We start from the raw sequence: 19,022 nt of genomic DNA, 5'->3' as shown, positions 1-19,022 counted from the left end.
TTTTTCCTGCGATGTATGAAAATACATAGATTCTCTCTGTACTCTTGTCCACAAGATACAGAGTTGTCAAATGATCAGACTGAAAACACCACTTATCTGCTGGGAAAAATTATCCTTGGTTCTCACAAGATTGTACTTGATATTAGCATTGCATTTTTAAGTGGTTTATGCAGGGTTAATAAATAATTTATGGATGCTATAAGCACATTTCAGATATGATCAGTGTATGCAGTAGATGCATATCAGTATGTGGAATAGTAGTTGGTTATGTGCTATTGGGCTGTTATAGTCCATTTATTAACACAGCTGCAAATAATTCAGTAACCCTTTCTACACTTCTCATAAACAAAAGAATAACATGAAGTGTGACTTAAAAAGGAAGAAATCTTCCTGTCAAAATAAAATCCCTTACTTCCTCAGCAGTACAAGTCAGTTTAGTCTGGCCTTGGGTTGATCCTAACTAATCATTTGGCTTTATCTTTGTTGGCTTAACTCCAGAATCTATTAAAATGGATATTAATCTGAAAGATTTAAAAATTTTAATGTGGGAGAGGAATAAGCCCCTGAAACGATAGGGCAGATTAGCATTTGATTACAAATCTTAAGGAATCACATACTGTAAACACAAACATATGTAAGAAAGATTTGAGGTATAATACATCTTGTTGCTTTCCCACCATGCAATTAAATGGGAAACAGAAACATACAGGAAATCTTGGGAGCTGCTGAGCATAATGTAGGCTCAGGAACAAAATTTTTCTGTCCATTTTAGATAGGACCAAAGTAGATTATTAGACTATCTTTTAATAAAATATATTTTGAGCCCAGAATCTAAGTAGATGGTAGCAAGTAAAAGGGGATATACATCTCTGTAGCAGCCAAACTTATCAACTCTGTCTAATCCGAGCTAAAAGTGGATAAAATCCTTCTACTTGAATTGGCTGGTGGCTTCAGTGCTGCTCTACCTAGGGACTCTGAAAGATAGATGGAGTTACTGGACTGTAAGGCATCTCTGCCCTTTGCCACGCATGCTGTCCTTTTGTCAGAAGCTGCTGCCCCATACCTGTGGCTGGAGGACAGAATACGTAAGTGTCTGCATCAGCAACCCCTTCAATGGTCCTTGATTAACCTTGAGGTGCAGGTTGATGTCATTCTCTCAGTTACGTGACAGGGTGACTACCGAAGGCATAAATTGGAAGAAAGAAGCACTAGTATTTTTGGACAGCAAGATTTGCAAACTACTTCCGTGAATCTCTCACAGGAAATCAGGAAGTTTGTAACATCATGTGTCTTGTATTTCCATTTCTAGCCTAATCCTTCACTTTGACTTTTCCTCTAGTCTGTCATGGTATTTGGAATCCTAGTCCTATGAAGAACTCTAGATTGAGAGCGATCTCCGAGTTTCTCGTCAATTAAACACTTCCTGGAAGATCAAGAGGTCTGTCCAATGTATTTCTCTAAAATGGGGACCAAGTCTCTCTTAAGACTTTTGCCAAAGCATTATTCAGGAGGATTTATTTCTTCTCAGAAATATTTATTCACGTAACAATCAAGAGCAACAACCGTAGCAATAGAAGTAGCAGCAGCAGTAGCATTGCTAGTACTAGTAGTAAAATAAATGTACTTTGTCCATGCCTAAAGGTTAGAATGGTTTGATGTTTTTTTTTTCTTAGAAAATGGTGAAAACTGGTTAGTTGAATACTAAATGAGGAGATGGTAACAATGAACTTATTGGAGTTTTCTGCTTACTTCAATTTGCCCAATTATCACCCACCAATAATTGGTAATTTGTTCCACTGTAAATTAGGGGCTCATTAAGATTTTATTTTTGAGGAATAAAGCCCGTATTGCTTGCACTTGCACTTTCTCTAATTTATTTTGTTGGAAACCTCAAGTCCCAGCACTTCCCTGGGGATTTCTGAGATCCTGTAACACTCTCTGTCTCTGCCAGAAGGACTAAGGGGAAAATTCTGGCCCCTGAAGCCAACAACAAAACTGATACTAGCACAGTGAAATCAGAACTTGAGTTGCACACTGTGTCTCTCAGATTATTATCTCTGTTTCTTCCTCATTTCCCAGATTTATTGCACTTCTAAAGGACGCTGTGTTAATTAGCTAATCAATGCATAGCATTTTCTTTTTAGCATAAAAAGCTATTTTCTTTTTGCTTAATCATTCACCGTGTCAAGAAGCTGAAAAAGAATATGTTGAGGGGTTTGCCCTTGATTAAAACATAAAATGTGGCAATAAATATTTTTTATTGGTTATAATACCTTTACTTTAGGAAAATAACAGACTGCTGGTTAACTGATCATGAAATATTAATTAAAAAGAAAAATATATGATAGCGAGTTATTTCTGTTGTGCCTGCCTGTTTTTTATGACTTTGTATCTTCCTATAAAAATTTGAGCTTTTTTATTTTATTTGTTATTAACTACACGATATGATATAATTCAAGTCAATGTAGAGAAGCAGCAGATTTTGAACTAATGGTAGCACTGCTTTTACTTGCTATTCCATCATCCTCTCTCTGGTATATAGATTTGTTAAGCAGAATGAAAAAGAAAAAAACCAACTTTTAGCACTGATTTTAGCACTGATTTAAGAGAACATCTTAAAGTATGTGAAAAATATATGTGCATACAAGTTTAGTGTTTATAAGGATGAATTGAAGGGTGTGTAAAAATGCTTCATTTCAAAGATCAGTTACAATATATTGTAATTATCATGACAAAAAAGCCATCTAAAGCTTCATAGCAAGTTCTGCATTTTGAGAAAATCTTAGTGCTCTAAGTGGTTGATTGTATGTTAATAGCATATTATAATATTTAGAAAATAAAACAAATGTTTATTTTTTAGGTATGTTTTTACAAGATCTTTATTTCTGACTCCACTAATGTTACATAATTGGGTATCTTATATGCCTGCTTTCAATTTAATAAAAAAAAAAAAACTTATTACCGTAAAATTCCATTACTCTCATGCCTCCCTATGTAGTACAATGTTAAGTACACTACAAGACTGAGTCCCAGATGGAATACAATGCTGTAATTCAATCGAGAGATCCTGCTAATGTCCCATACTGAAGAATATAGCTTAAGGGTTTGGGTATGGTAGCAAACCTCTCAGCCTAGAGACTGAATTACAACCTGACTATTCAGTCTGGGCCTCTGTGCAGTTGTTTGTAATGTACAGGACCCTGATTATTTGTAATACATCTATAAAGCAATTATTACAATGAAAAAGAGAAAGTTAGAGCACAGTAAATTAAAATTTGTCCAGAAGAATTACACTACTATAGGAGAGCATGGAATAGAAAGAGAAGACTTGCAAAATACGCTAAAAATGGCATGGAAGTTCTACTGATGGCAGGGTTCAATCCTGCCATCCCCATTTCCATTAGAAAGGACTACTGGTCAACTTCTCAATGAAGATAAATTAAATGCTCTGGGTAGGTTTGGATCTTGATTTAGTTGTGGAGATAGTCGTGAGCAGTACAATTTCCTCAGTTTAGATGCCTAATACCACGTTTGATCATGAAAATACCTGCCAAGCTTCCATCTGTCTCTTGTAGCACCCAACATCTCCAGTCCCATATTTTTCAACAGTAAAGCTTACCCACTGCCAACAGGCAAGACCAGAAGTGCTTCAGTCATGACAGACTTGTACAGCTCATGTTGAAACTGTTTCTGGATCAGCAAACAGCAAATTCTTCCTCATCACCTCTAAGGGCTCTGACAAGAGTAAGACAATGACCAGGCTTCTCACAAAGCCAATCTCTATTCTCTGGAGGTTTTGCGTAGTAGCTCTCTAGGCAGGATGGAGACATGGGTGCAGCTCCATCTGTCCACAAGGTGACTTGTGGCCAGCTCTGAAGGGACTGCCCTAGTCAAGAGACTGCAGGAGATCAGGCTTGTGGGGTACACGACTGCAGCTCCAAGAGTGATGGAGCCAATCTATCACCTTGCTGCTGCCAGCGGAGGCAGATGTGGACCCCTTTTCTCCCTGCTCTGCCAGCCACGTGTTCCTGCCTCCTCTCTTGTGCTGCTCCTGGCACAGATCTGATCCTGTGACAAGTCAGTTGAAGGAGCTAAACCAATCAAAACTTAGCCACACAAAGCCAAAGTAAATGGATTTCTGCTGATTCAGTTCCTTTAAGCACTTTACAGAAATTTCAGACAAACACCAGTGCCAACTCAAGGGTGAGAGTGGGGATGTGCTTTTGGTGCTTTAGGAAGTCAAAGTACTGACCTGGTTCAATGTACAGTGTCATTGTGCTGCAGCTCCAGTTGCTTTTTTTTTGCTGCTGCTCTGTTTTTATTAAAAGACCAGTGGAGCCAACCAAAGGAAAAGTAAGTACAACTCTCTAGCTTAGTCATTATAGCACTTTGGCCAGGTTTTATTTTAAATTGGAGAAATTTAAGTTGGAAAAGTAAAATTTGAGTAATGCTTTAGCATATCACTTTGACAGACCTGTAGCAGTTTGCCAAAACTTTTTGGTCCCTCAAACAGTGTTTTTGAATACGGGACTTGGTTTTGGTTTTCAAACTATGAATACAGACTGAACACAGAACTTGGTTTTGCCAAATCCATGACAATCTGTTAACCTTTCAGCACAGAATACACTCTTACTAGATCAATACATCAGAGTTATGTGGACACCAAGAAAAAAGTGCGATTGAAATGAATTTCCTTCACTGTCACAGCAGAGGAGAATGAGACCTGAAAGGAGTCTTGTTACGGTGCACCCACGTGAGCTGAGATGTACTGGATGTGCTGTGCTGGAGTGCTCAGGCATTGGAGTGTCACCAAGTTGTGGAGAGGCACCTCTCTTATGTTCCCCTTGTTGTCAAGCAATCTAACTTCAGATTTTGTAGGAGCAGATTAGGTTGTAAAATCTGCCTAATGTAGCATGAAATTTAGAGTGTATGCTCCAGCGATCAGGGCTGCAGTGTTGACCCGTTATGCTCTGCAGTCACATTCTTCCATTTTCACCCTTTGAAGGCACAAGGGGAGGAGGAACAAATAACACACATTCTTACAACCATTTTCTCTTCTGTTTTTTTTAAAGCACGGCTGCAGCCCATCTGCCTGTGAGGATTTGCTTGGAGCTTTGTTAACTTTGCTTAAAGGACTTAAAATTTATTGCCAGTGTACCTGATCGATGTTTGTTGCACTTTGTGAGAAAGCAGGATTGGGTTTTCAGACCCATGGAAAAGCACCTTAATTCTTTAGGCAGTGGGGCTCAGCAAAACTGGGCTGTCATCCTGTGTGAGTTAAGAGCGATTTAAGTCTTATCCTTTAGCATACAGTGAAATGTACTTCATTGAAAGTCAGGAAGGCAGAAGACAGTGTGATAGCTATAGCTTGTGTTATAAGTCAGAAAGCTACAGCTGTATTTAAAAGTTATATTAAGATATTCTGCACTGCTTTAGCGATTAAACTGTGTTATTAAATGTGGAGCATTTTTTACACATTCATTCTCTTCTCTGGATTGATGAGAAACAAAACAAACTCAGTAGTCAAAAAAGTTCAACAACACTCTTTACATATGTGAGCTCTCCTTTTAATCTTTGACCGGCTATACTGAGTTATTCTAGCGGCTACCATAATTTTGCATTCCTAGGCCTGGACTGAATTGTCATTACAAGGAGACTTACAGCATGTCTTAGCTGCAGTAATATTTATTAGGTGAAAAGGAACAGAGATCAATTTTTGTGACTATTACAAAATAACTACATGGTTACATACATGATCCTAATTGCAAAATCTGAAGCTACATCCTAATATGACTCAATGAGACTTGGATCCTGTAACACGATAGAGTCTGATTTGGATCAAACTGTGGCAGAATAAGATTCCCAATTTTCCTTCTGCCAGAGCTTGCTGAAAAATTTTTGGAGAGATCTGTCCTACTGTGTCAAGCCAACCTAGACTGTCTGTACAAGCATCTTGCAAAACTCTTATTCCCACCCAGAGACACCCTGAAAAATCAAGTATATCCCTTTCACATTACTGTAGAGAACATCAGCTCGTGCTATTTGAGGCCTGCTACCATGTATTGAGGCTTTCAACAAAGACAAAATAGCACTAATTTCAAAAAGTGCTCAGAAGTGTTTGCATCCTGTTGCATGATTTTATAGCTCATTACAGAGACTGTAAAGACTGTTGCAAAAGAAGAAGGTTACCAGTGTTTAACTGTTCCAGCATGTCTGATGAAAAGAAGAAAACGCACCTGTTAGCCTTTCCAAGGGGTTTTAGAACACCCAGAACTATGAACATACACATTTCAGCTGCTTCTGAGCTGTAGTTTCCTACATTTGGTAGCCCTTTCTTACCATTAAATTATTTTCCTCCATACCTTCAGCTGTGAGAGTACTATCAAAGGACAGTGATATCATTTCCCAGACTCCACTGCCATCAGTGAAACAGCTCTGGGGGTACAGAGGTGTAACCATGATCAGAATCTGGCCTTGCCCACTGAAGTGAGGAGGGAACTCAAAAATACATGCTTACCAGTACCTGGTCACAGGCTTTGTGGTAATAGGAGGGGGAGGAGTTAGAAGAATTCTAACACTTCCATTTGAACCCCCTGCTATTATACGTGCACTCTGGATTGCAGGATGCTGAAATGCCCACGCAGCTGGGCAGCCCTTCTCTTCACACCATAGTGGCTGTGAGCCATTAATGGTCCTGACAGCTCTTGCATTGTCTAATATTTTTCTTTATACACCCCCAAGTCTTTAAAGTGACAACTTTGGCTATCAGTTCAAATAAAAGATTTCCGGCCCCTCTGATTCAGAAACCAGAGGAAAAAATGAAACCTGAAAGGGGTGTTAAATCTCTTGATTTTTAAGACAAGCAAATGATTTTGTGGATCCTGGTTCATGATTCTTCAGTGCTTGGGTGTGTTTTCTTATTAAACACTGTCAGTAAAATTGCACAATAGAAGCTGGTTGCATCTCTGTTGGGAAACTGCAATTTTCCCCTGTGTAACAAGCTTAGGGTTCTGTGGGGCTCAGTATATATGCTCAAAGATTTCTGCATTACAGCATCGGGTTATCATAACCTATCTCCCCCTCCTTCCTACCCCCAGAACTCATCTATATGCTAATTTAACATGACTAATGCCGCCCCACAATATAATGGCTCTAATGTTTTCAGGGGAGGAAAGAAAGTGGAAAGAAGCTGATGCTCCTGTTTGATTAGCACAATGTCTTCTGACAAAAATCCCACATTTTCTGATTATAAGGTCTGATTGCATCCGCACCCAGACTACATCTGGTTCAACTTTTGATCATGCTTGCAGTTAAGTTTGAGTTTATGTTCCTGTGAGTTAAGTACAAGTGAGTTAAGCAAATGTAAAATATATTTTTCCCCCTTTGTTTTTGTGGAAATGACTCTAATCAAGCTCAACTGTTTGTTTAAAGGGAAAGACACGACAGACACTCATATTGTCAGGGGTTAACAACTACTGTATCTGCATCTCACAGAGCTGCCTGCTGAGTTACAAGATACCTGAACTAGCTGGGATTTGGCTCTTAGGCCTTTCTGGTTTGCTCATACAGCCTGGGGAGCTTTTGGGTTCTCCACAAACATGTGCATTGATAGTCCCTCTGTCCCTTTCCCCCTTCCTCCCTCACACTCACTGTAACACTATTAAGATATCAAATGCAGCAATTACAAGAAAACCCTAATTAGGCAGCAGCAGCTTCTGTAATAAAGGAATCAAAGAAATCTGAAGAAAGAGCTAAGAGGAAAGACAACAGAGGCTTTTAAATCACAGACTTCTTGTTCTTAAAGGACTGCTCAATGCCAATAGTCCTCCATGAATTTTATTTCACCAGCTTTCTCTGTACTTTTCTAGGACAAAAGAAGTAATACTAACATAGAGTCCTGTGGCCATAATCAAATAATAATTGGCCTAGAAGATAGCTTATGACAATCAGGGAAGTAATAAGGTTTCTGAATAATTATGAATAATTAGGCACATTTATGAATAATTACACTGTTAATAACTACCTAACACATTCAGTTTTTAAACTGTAACTCAGTCATTATTGATTGGTTAGCCATCATCTTCACTGCTGTTTCCCTAATCATTAACATCCTGATTCAGCCAGGAGCCCTGCAAGGCTGGATTTATTCTTTTGGCATGTCAGTAAAGAGGTTTTATTGCTGTAACTTCTGAATCCCAAGAAAGTGGGAAAACCTGTTTCACAGGTTTCACTGAACATAGAGAATGAACATGTATGGAAAGAAAATGTCCTGGCATTTTCTAAAGGCAATATTAAGACAGTATAAAGACACTATGACAATGAGTAGTGAAAATGGGACTATGGTGCAGTGTCTGGAGCTTCTGACTATTTAATTCCGTGTCTTTGGATGTTGAAGTTCTTGAGGTATGGACCATCTCGTATGAAATGAACTTAGCAAAGCTGACTCAAGATGCCACCAGTGGCACAGGTAGAAATAAAAGTTATTTCTTTAAGAAAGAGGGACCTGAGACCTTTAATTCCTGCCCTGGGAAAGAAAGAGACAGGGAGCGAGGCAGAGTCGCTGTTGTCATCCCAAAGAGGATCTCAAGTACAGAGGAAGCCTTTCCTGCTGCTGCAGAGAGATCATATGTGTCTGCCCTTCAGCAATACAGCTGCCACCACCTCCATCAGCACTTTTCTGTGCTCTGCAAGCTCTCCCATGGTTCAACTGGAGCCAAAGCCAGCAGGATTTCCAGGGCTCTGGCTTTGCCCAATACAGCATTGCAAGGGGAAACGGCTGCTGATGTTCTCCCATCCTCAGCTGACATTTGTTTTGCCTATGTCTAAAGCTACCTCTGGTTACAAAAATTAGGCAGTTAAACAGATGCCAGAGTTGCTGGCAAGGCTAATAATAAAAGGTAATATTACCTATGCTATCTAGAATACCTCTGTTCTAAAGGACATTATATCAATTTTATACCAATAGGATAAAGTGAAGCCATTCACTCAGAAAAAGTAGATGAAGCACTGTAGCTTTTAAACAAGGAATATTTTCTGAGTTATTTTTGCCTCTCTACCTCTTATTTATACAGCACATTTCATCCAGAAAACTGGGTCTGGTATAGAGTAAATGTGAGTCATGGTCTTGTATGATTTCAAGACACTTACTTTTGGAAAAGTGTTCATGATAGTAAAAGGTACAGAGCAGGTTCCATGAAGTAAGTCCCAGGTGGAAAATGAAGTAATGCTGCAGGATGGACATTTCAATCCAGAACACTTTACATCACACAAAAAGAAAAAAGGAAAAAGAAAAAAACCTCAACACTTGCAAATTCTTTTTTTTATTTTTTTAGTGTTTACCAGTTCTGACATACAGAGTAACAAATTACGTTGTGGATATAAAACCAAATGATTAAGCCACTCCAAGTATTGCTTTAAAGAAGAGCATTAACAAAAATGAAATACTGTAGAAGAGCACTCTATCTGAATGTTTCTTTGCATATCTATCCATTCCCCCAGAAAAAAATGCTAATTGATTTTACCTCTGGAGGAATTTACTCACTGCATTTTCTCCATACCTTTAGAGTGCCATATTGCACTATTTTGTATTTCAGAGTAGAGAAAAGGCAGGGAAAAAAAAAATAACAAAACCATCACTTGCTAAGGTTGTGGTTCAACTGCCAGATTGGAAGCATCCATGATAACCTGTGCTCTCTTTCATAATCATCTTCAAACATAGTTTTTCTAATCATCTCCTCCTACAGTCTTGGAAAGGAGAAGAAAATAGACCAAACCACTTAGCAGAAAAAATGAGTGGCCAATTGTTGAATGTTTGTTAAGCTGGAAATAACCACTTCTAAAAAGCAGAAAAAAGGTCCCAACCTATAATTCTGAGAAGGCAGCCATGGAAAACTGGTTCTTCTACTTTGGTTTTGATACACTTAGAAATGGCATGAAAAATGCCTAAGAAAAGCTACACACTTCTCACTTTCAGGAGGAAAGAAATAAGAAATGTCCATCAAAGATCTAGAAAAAAATCCATTGTTTACTTTTCATATAATATATCATTAAACTGTTGAAATCATTGCCATCAAATATTGTGTAGGCTAACTAGTTAGATAGATTCAAAAAACATTAGAGAAGTCCATGTGGGAAAGGTCCATTAGTGGACCAGATGTGACCTTTAGATCACATACTGTAAACTGGAGGAGACCACAAGTATCTTGAATTATATATATGCTAATAATTTCCCTAAAAGGGCAAATCAAGAAAATCTAGTTTTCTGTAGAGGCACAGATTTTAGTCATTATGCCAGTAGCAGCAGTTCATCTTCCCTTTCTTTCTCTACAGCTGTTGGCAAATAGCTCAGGAACTCCCTGGTAGGACATCTGCCTCTGTCAGCTGGTGCAGTAAATGCATTAAAGGCCAGAACCTCCTGCGTTTTAATCAGAGACAATCATTGCTACTGTGATTTCTGTGGGGACCATATTCATCTCCTCAGTGATGTGTTTCCCTGATTATGCCAGCTCCATCCTCTGGGTGCACAACAAACTAAGTTCATCACATATGGGGAAAAGGAGAAGGGTGCACTGTTAGAAAAATAAAGCTTTTGTTGGGGCTATTTATTTATGTATTGGTGCGCTTTGAAGTGTCAAGTAGCGTTCAGAAACCTGTGAGTATTCTATCTGGTATTTGTCACTACCAATTGAATTTTGAGAGTGTCAAATATTAATCCTTGAGTAAAAGTTTGAAGACCAGTGTGGACACACTAGGAAAAATAACAAGTAGATGAATGGTTGTTAATTTCCATCTTGTACTGTTTGTTTCAAGAAGATTGCTTTTCACCGTGTGTTGATTTTTGACTTTGTGGTCTCCCTGAGACTTTTCTTTTTTAATTTGTCCCAACTCCGGGCTATCATTTTATCAAACTCATTTTTCTTAGAGTTCTAACAAGGGCAACCCACAGTGGTATGTCTAACATTTGACTGAACACTGCACCAGGCTGCCTACTCCCAGATCTAGCACACATCAGCAACCATGATTTCACTGAGCTATAAAGTACCCCTAAAAACATTTGTTCTCCTGAGCATGAAAGTCTATAGGATCTGTGTCCCCAGCATTAGACTCTACAAGGCTTTTTGTATATTTCCGTTTTTACGTCACAGAGATACCATGTTGCAGTTGGCCTCTGTACTGGGGAGGCAAAGAAATGTGAAAGATCAATCTTCTTTCTCTTGAAGTGAAAAAGTCGCCTTGCACATAGGCACCTGGGGCTGCCCCAGACCCCACACCCTCCTCGCTTCTCCCCAGTTGTGTACAGCACTGTGCCCCAGGCCATGCTAACTTCCCCCCTGCCCCCACCCCAGCCCACCCTTTCACCTTCAATTTGCTCATCTCCACTCCAGAGATGTCAGTGAAAGCAAGGGCCAATTAGCTGAATGTAGTCAGGGCATAGTGATTTGGATCCTGTTTTTTTGAAAAATAGATCCAAAAGAGTGCATTGAAAGCGTTTTCTGACTGCAAACATCAGTGGTGGTGAAATGCTGGCAACCTGGGGCACTGAAAGGCAGAGCAGCAAGAGGACAGGTTGAGGGGAACCAGATTCTCAGTCTAGTGATGTGGGGCGTAGTTTTGAGACCACAGTTCCTTCCAGTGGGTTCTTTGGCTTCCATTAAACATCATTAATGTTTTTAAAGAAACGTGCTTATGCTTCCTCTGTTCCCCCTCCCCTGTCTCTGTCTGTCCTGCAACACAAAGAGGACTTTCTTTTGTTATATTTGGATAATTATTCTGCTGCCTTTCCTCCTGCTGCCTGCTAAACATCCATGATTGATGAAGGGAACACATTGAGAATTTGAGATGAAAAAGTGAAGAGAGAGCAAGGCTGGGCAAATGAGCCAGTGGGTTGAAGCACTTGGGACATTAGAGGGTGTCAAGAATGGCAAATGACTTCATTGAAGTAATGATGATAAACATTTTATCCCTGTGCATATATGTGCATTACACCTAACGATCTCAAGCATAAGTAAGTGAAGAGAGGCACTAAATAAATCAAACGAACAGCCCCTAAATGGGAATCCCTAAGGAATGGGATCTGAATTGTAAATGTACGCCTGAATTTCACACATCAAATTACAATAAGGAGGTTGATATTTTAAACAGCTCTGTACTTAAAGGGTACTGTATCTAGGCCTGAGGATTTTTCTTTTCCTTAGATTTTTTTTCAGTTACACCGTGTGTACACACACAGACACACACACAGACAGACACGCACAAAGACACATGTGAGAATGTGTGTGTAAATTCATTAAATGAGGTATTTGCACATCAGTGGGTTACTCTGAGCATCATTAGCATCTCTGAGACTGGCTAAGAAGTGGTTTCTGCCTGACTGAGATCTTTGAGAGACATAAATGTACAGGGTCAAACTCTTTTCTGCTACACCAAAGAAAATATTAAAGCTTTAAAATTAACTTACTCCAGACTTAGTCTAGCGTAACTGGAAATACAGCCTGACACTTACTGTTACAATTCTCTTATCTCTGTTTCTCCCTCCCTCAAAGTGTGGAGCCAAACTCTTTAGTTGGTGTCAACCAGCAAAGTTTCATGAGCAGTAGGTAGAGCATGCGTGGCAGCACGAGCTGACTTGGTCCAGTACTATAGAAGTAGAAAATGGTCTTGGGTATTAAAGGGAAGAGGTTTTATGCAGAGCAAATTATACTGCAAATGTCACCCATTTCCTTCCAGCCTCAGACATCTTAAAATCATTGAAGTACAACTTACACACAGTAAGAAATCTAAGAAGGTATGGGAAAACAAGCTGGAAGAAATGAAATTGTCTACTAAGAGGGAGTAGCCATAGGTTCTCACAGACAGCCTTCTGCCCACAGATATCACAAACATCCCAGGATCTCCACATCTTTCACGCACCAGTTGCAGGAAGGCTTGCTGAAGGTAAAGAGTCTGCATGAGAGTTGAAGGGCTTTTTGCACCACACTCCTTGACAGGCAGGAGCATTCTGGAGCAGGACTTTGGTGGTGCTGCACCCAAGTTTCTCATACAACATTTGCAGACCAGGGAGAACCAGTAATTTAACCCATCTCTTGATTAAATCTCATCCACTATGAGGAATCTGGAAAACAAGCACATGAAGCTTGCTTTTTTCATTTAAATAAATCCCTCCTGCTACAGATACTTATAAAAAATAAAATCCATTTATTGATTTGCAAGCAATTTCCATGTGCTCAGTGTTGTATAAAGCATGGTAAAAGGTAAAGGTCATGGAGCAGCCTAATGTATTAGGGCTAGATCCAGAGATCACTGAAGTCCTTCTCTGAAACCAGTTCCAGTCTTACTCCACACCAAGCTTTGACTGCTGGGATGAACAACTTTAATTTTTCTTTTCCAAACTGAATATATTTCAAAGTGGTTTTAAGTTATATGTAAGTTTTCCCAGCAGCACTGCTACCATTTTCATTTTTATTTTCACTGGAAAAACAGAATGACTTTTTGAAATATAAAAAGACTTGCCAACTTAGTCTTTGTATTAGCAAACTATATTTTCCATAAACTGTTGAAAAAAACAAAATGGGTATTACATTCTGTAGTCCCTGCTGGAATGCTCAGTCTGTCAATAGAGTTTTTTGACAAACCTTTCTGTGAAAAAGTCAGTTCCCTTCTCTTCCATTCCTGAACTGGCATGTCACATTTTTGCCTTATTTGCATGATTACTGCTGCTTTGAAAGCTTCAAGAATCAATAAAAATACTCTGAACCAGATACATCTGTATTTCAAATGTGTTCTATTGTCTTCGTTTCCTAGTCAATCTGCAAAAAAATGTTTTCTGTTGGACTTAATAGGTGTGTGAGCTATGTGGCTAGTGATGGCATAGAAGGTCTTCTGATCTGACTGGGTCCTTGCCATGAAACCAGATCCTCCTGGCCGATCCAGAAATGTAGTGTATCTGGTAAGACTTCCCTCTAGGACTCCAGGAAGCGTGTTTCTTATTTGACCTTTTTTAATTTTTTTTCTTTTTTTTTGAAGGACCACTATTTTGTCTAGCCATCCTGGAAATATTTCTCATGATATTGCACAAGACATAGCCAGTGCAACATATCTCCTCTTCATATTTTTAGCCAGAAGATGATAGTCTTACACTCTCAAATTCTTCTGGCTTCCTTAACTGTTCAGTGTGTTCAGTGTATTACAGGTTCAAACCTTCAGTGAGTACCCCTTGGGAAATCAAAAGAAAGATTCCTTCAAGCCAGCTAGCATCATATGTATGCATTGAACACAAAGGAGATGAGACTGAGTGTAATCCAGCATATGAGGAATTTTACTGGCATGATATTGTAAGGATCATGTTAGTCCATGCTGAGAAATGCTGGAGGATTTGTGAGGGATAAATGTGCATTCTCTGTCCACGCAGGAAACTGCCCTTTAAGTGGTCACAGTACTCAGTTTCTTAACTCAGAATCAGAAACTGATTGTCGAACTGAATGAGCCTGGCCTGTACTAACCCTTCAACATGCTGCAGTCTGGAGGAGGGGACAGAAATATTTTTACGGGCAGGATCCTTTTTTCTCTTTAACAGTACTGATACTGCATGCTTGATACGTTGCAGAAACATGGAATATCAGTCTCAGTCACAGAAAAATGGATCATTGGTTGGGAATGTGTCATAAACTGTAAATTCCATTTATAAATGTTGTCAGTGACTTATATGACATCCATGGTGTCTCTGCAACCTCTCATACTGTTCAGAAAGTTATTACATACCTGTGTGAGACTCTGTGTGCCTTTGTGGTCTATGCCATTACTAGAAAATACATCACAGTAAATGCAGAATTTAACTCTAGGAGCTGCAATCCATTCCAGGAGAAAGAAAGGCAGATGGGTAGGAGAGAAACCTGCTGAAAAGCACAGTTAAACCCTTTATGCTGTGGAAATGAATCTGGTTTTGGTGCTGGGGGCAGAGTGTGTGTTGATGCACAGAAGTAAAACAAGAGTATTCAGACAAGTGGAACATGATCTGATAAGCCTGGAAATGACTCTGCCAGGTTATACAGCCTGAATGACATCCCTGTCTGTGTCCTTTCAACACGTTTGATTTGAGCACAAGCTTCCTAGAGAAAGGCTTTTCCTGTGCTTTCTGTCCAGCTTCACTTCTTCACAAACTCCCTGACAGCAAAAGCAGTGCAGGTTTATATGAGAGGAGAGCTATACACTTTTATTGAAGGGACAATATTTCTTCTGGGTTTGTTGTTGTTAGGTTTTTTTCCCCTAGCACTGTAACCTTCTGCCTGTCTTTCAATATGGTTCAAATCAAGTCTTTTCCTTATTCTGCCAGCTTAATATGGTAATGAAGTCATGCCTTTCATTTATTAGGTGCTTGAACTCTGTATGCATACTCTTTATCTGTATATGAACAGATAAAACTAGAAATGGGTCTACTCAGGTTTTCCAATATGACAAAGATGAAACAATTTTTATAGACTTCCCAGAATACAATTTCATTAAGGCTGATATCCATTGAATTAAACTTTTGCAAAATGTATATCCATATTGCATGAATAAAATGCAACAAGATTTGTGCCTGAAGTTTCATAGATATAAATAACATTCACACAATACCAAAACTCACTCAACAGAATATAAAGATTTATATTAGAACTATAGTCTTCAATTTGCACTATTTATGCCCTAGCAGTGGCATGACTGCATTTATCAGAAAGGGGCTGTTCTTTTCCAAAGGTAATTCTACTAAAGCTTCTTATTATTTGGTTCTTGTTCAGAAAAATGAACTGAATTTCACTTTCTGTATCTACCTGATCATGTTTTCCACCCTCATATGTTTTATCTCTGGCAAGAAGAATACATATTTCAAATTGGGATATGAATCATCTGTCCATGAATCAGCCAAATATATGATCTGCACCTGGCACAATCCTTAGCATTTCTCCTAGATATGATAGTTGTCCCATCCACGATACATATGGCTTTTAAAGATCTTAAATGGTTTTACATGGAAAAGTAAATACTTCCAAATCTTGTTCTTTAGGCTTCATAGTATATCAGATTGTGTCAGTCTCCTCTTCTGAGCATTAAGGCACATCATAAGTGGGTGGGAGATCAGCAATCCTTACATAGTCTTCAGACTCCTACAGACACCTTCAAATCTCTTATTGAGTACCCATTAGCACTGATTAAATGATATTGCCTTTGAAAGGGGGAACTTGACTCCAGCCTGGAAACAGATGAAGCTAGGCAGAATTTTAGTCAAGATGAAAATGTGAACAAGTTGACTCTTTTGGGCTATGGCAAATAATGACGATCAGCAGTACAGTCTCATTAATGTGACTTCTTATCCTTGAAATAAACCTTATTGACTGCTGCAATATCAATGGCATTAATCACTTAACAAATAGTGCTTTCATCTTAGTGAGGAAGAACGGTATAGTCCCAAGTAGAAAAAGCAAGCTAGAATAGAAATAGCCAGACAATCATCTTTTTGTTGAAATAAAACAGGGTAGAGCTCTCCATACATTTTCTAAATATATGATTTTGGTTTAAAATAACAAAAATGAAAATTAAAGGGAAAGGGTAACTGAAAGAACCTTTTTTTTCATGACTGATGCCTCCTTCTGCAGCTGCAAGCACATTTATTTCTCCGTAATCTCTGGCACTGCAGAAGAAAGAGAGCCTTCAGGTGAAAGGTTACCTACATTTATAATGTCAGGCACTGAGACTGGTGAGGTAAAAGGTAAATGGTAATTTTATCATTAGCATGCCTGACCCTTTGCCCCCACCATATCTCATAGGAGACATTAAGAACGGCTCACCTGTCAAGATGCAAACACTTAAAGGTCAATGCGCACAGAAATCTTCAAGAGCTTACAACTGAATTGCTGACACCTTTTATTATCACCGCTTAAATAAATGATTCAAGTGGCAAGACAAGGGTAAGATTGGTTTAATGTCAAGATTTACACGAGGAATTCTTGGAGCATTATTTTCTAAACTCTGACTACATAGATACAATTTTTTAATTCTAGAAGTGTGTGAACAATGAAGTGGATTTCACATCATTTACAGGAGTTTAAATATATATTCCTCTTTAGCAAGGCTTTCCAGCACTGCACAAGGAGGAAGTTTTGTTTTCATTAGAGCAGTGAACACAGACTCCTGGATTGACTATCATCCTAGTGTACAACAGTAGAAAACTCATTTGATCTCTATACATGAGAAGTGGACAGTTATGATTTAAGAGACTGGGAGGGTATCTTCCAACCTAATCACATTGTTTTCAAACACTTGTTATGCTTTATTGTTACTCCATGAAAGAACTCAGTAAAGACCTTTCCCTCCTTTTCCAAGTTGTTTTCACGTTGAAGAGCTGTGAAGTATGGACACGTCAGCACCAGGGATTGTAAGAGCACCGGGATTCAGCCTTGCATGTGATACCTACAGGATCAACAAGTGTAATTCCAAGGGCTGAACATAATTTACACCTGATGGGATGTACCACACCTCCTGTTGTTACTAAAAGGGCTAGTCAGGTATACAGGAACCCTGAGAGTGACCCTCTTAAAGCAGATGCTCCGTAACACAAAACCAATACTTCTGTGTTGCTACTGTAATGGGCAATTAGATAGCAGTAGTATTTGTTGATCAGGGCAGAGAAATTGATTCTCTCTGATTCTGCTGCTCATCAGATGCTGATTAAGTCAGTAATTTCTGAGAGAGGGCACTTCAGTTTTAGGAAGCTCTCACAGCAATACAAATTAAAAGTGTTAAGCAGAATAGAGGAATGTTACCTGAAAAGTAGACCTCATTCCTTTATGCTGAACAGGTTCACTATCTCACAGATGTGTAGCATTTCCTGCAGTGAATCCCCTTTCCATGATATTTCCACTGAGACCATATCTTGTGCAAGAGACTTGCCATGAAGAAAGAAGTTATGTTCTTTTGGTGGGGGCTGTCAAAGGTGAAGTAAGAGGGAGCAGTCAGTTTGGCACTGATATGTGTTTGAATGGTGAATGGTTTGAGATTAGTGTACATGTTAAAGCTGTCTTACCTGGAGGGTTATAATTCTTGATCAGTAGAGAATACCCTGAGTATCCATCCCTATAAAGTAGCAATGTCTTTAGTCTGACAGCTAAAAAACCAGCAACTGATTATTACCATGTGATGCAGGCCCTACTGCACCTATATCTCTTTTGTCCTCCCCACACAATGATCACTGTTCTCATTAACCCACTGCCCTCTGCCTTATCTCTATCTATTCCATATCTCCTCAGAAACAGTATATTCACTTCCTTTGACTTAGTGACCTTCAAACTTACTTCTCCAGGTTATGTTCCACGCACTTTTCCCATATATTTCATTAAACCTCTTCCTGAAACAGTTGCATGCTACTGAAGCTATCAAATGAAAAGCTTAAATTTTCCTTCCAGTGTATCACCTATGTTACCAGCACACATTATTTTGCGCCTGGCATCTTGTTTCTGTGCTGCATAAAGAAGTAATGTAGTAATAAAAGAAGGTTAAATGAGCAAAGATAAAAAAAATGGTGCCCAAAGAATGCTTGGTTGCCTTTCGTATTTAAAGAAACAGTAATTAAAACCAGGGACTGGAGTGAAAGTACTAACATCGTTTATGAAAAAATAGATTTTTCATATTCTCCCCATCATTCAAGTGCTTTGCTAGGAAAAACAACAGGTAAGCCACACATTCCTGGCTGTTAGCACCACAGTGACACAGAGAATTAAGGCATTACTACAAAAAGATACAACTACTAAGCGTGAAACTCAGGACAGACATCTCCCACTTCTGTTTCTGAGAAAATCTCTTACCTTTTTTACCCCTACTTGTCCTACAATAAGAGATCCAGTAATAAGTTACTTTATTTGGTTTCATTGTTGTAATGTAATTCTATTCAGAAAATAGAATAGAAAATAGAATAGAAAATTTCAGTAAATGTTATTACAAGGCTGCAATCTCAATTTGGCTTTAACATTTATAAAATGAGAGGCAATGCTGCA

The sequence above is a fragment of the Phaenicophaeus curvirostris genome, chromosome 3 (assembly GCF_032191515.1).
Source record: "Phaenicophaeus curvirostris isolate KB17595 chromosome 3, BPBGC_Pcur_1.0, whole genome shotgun sequence".
Taxonomy (NCBI): domain Eukaryota; kingdom Metazoa; phylum Chordata; class Aves; order Cuculiformes; family Cuculidae; genus Phaenicophaeus; species Phaenicophaeus curvirostris.
This window is presented reverse-complemented; position numbering follows the sequence as displayed.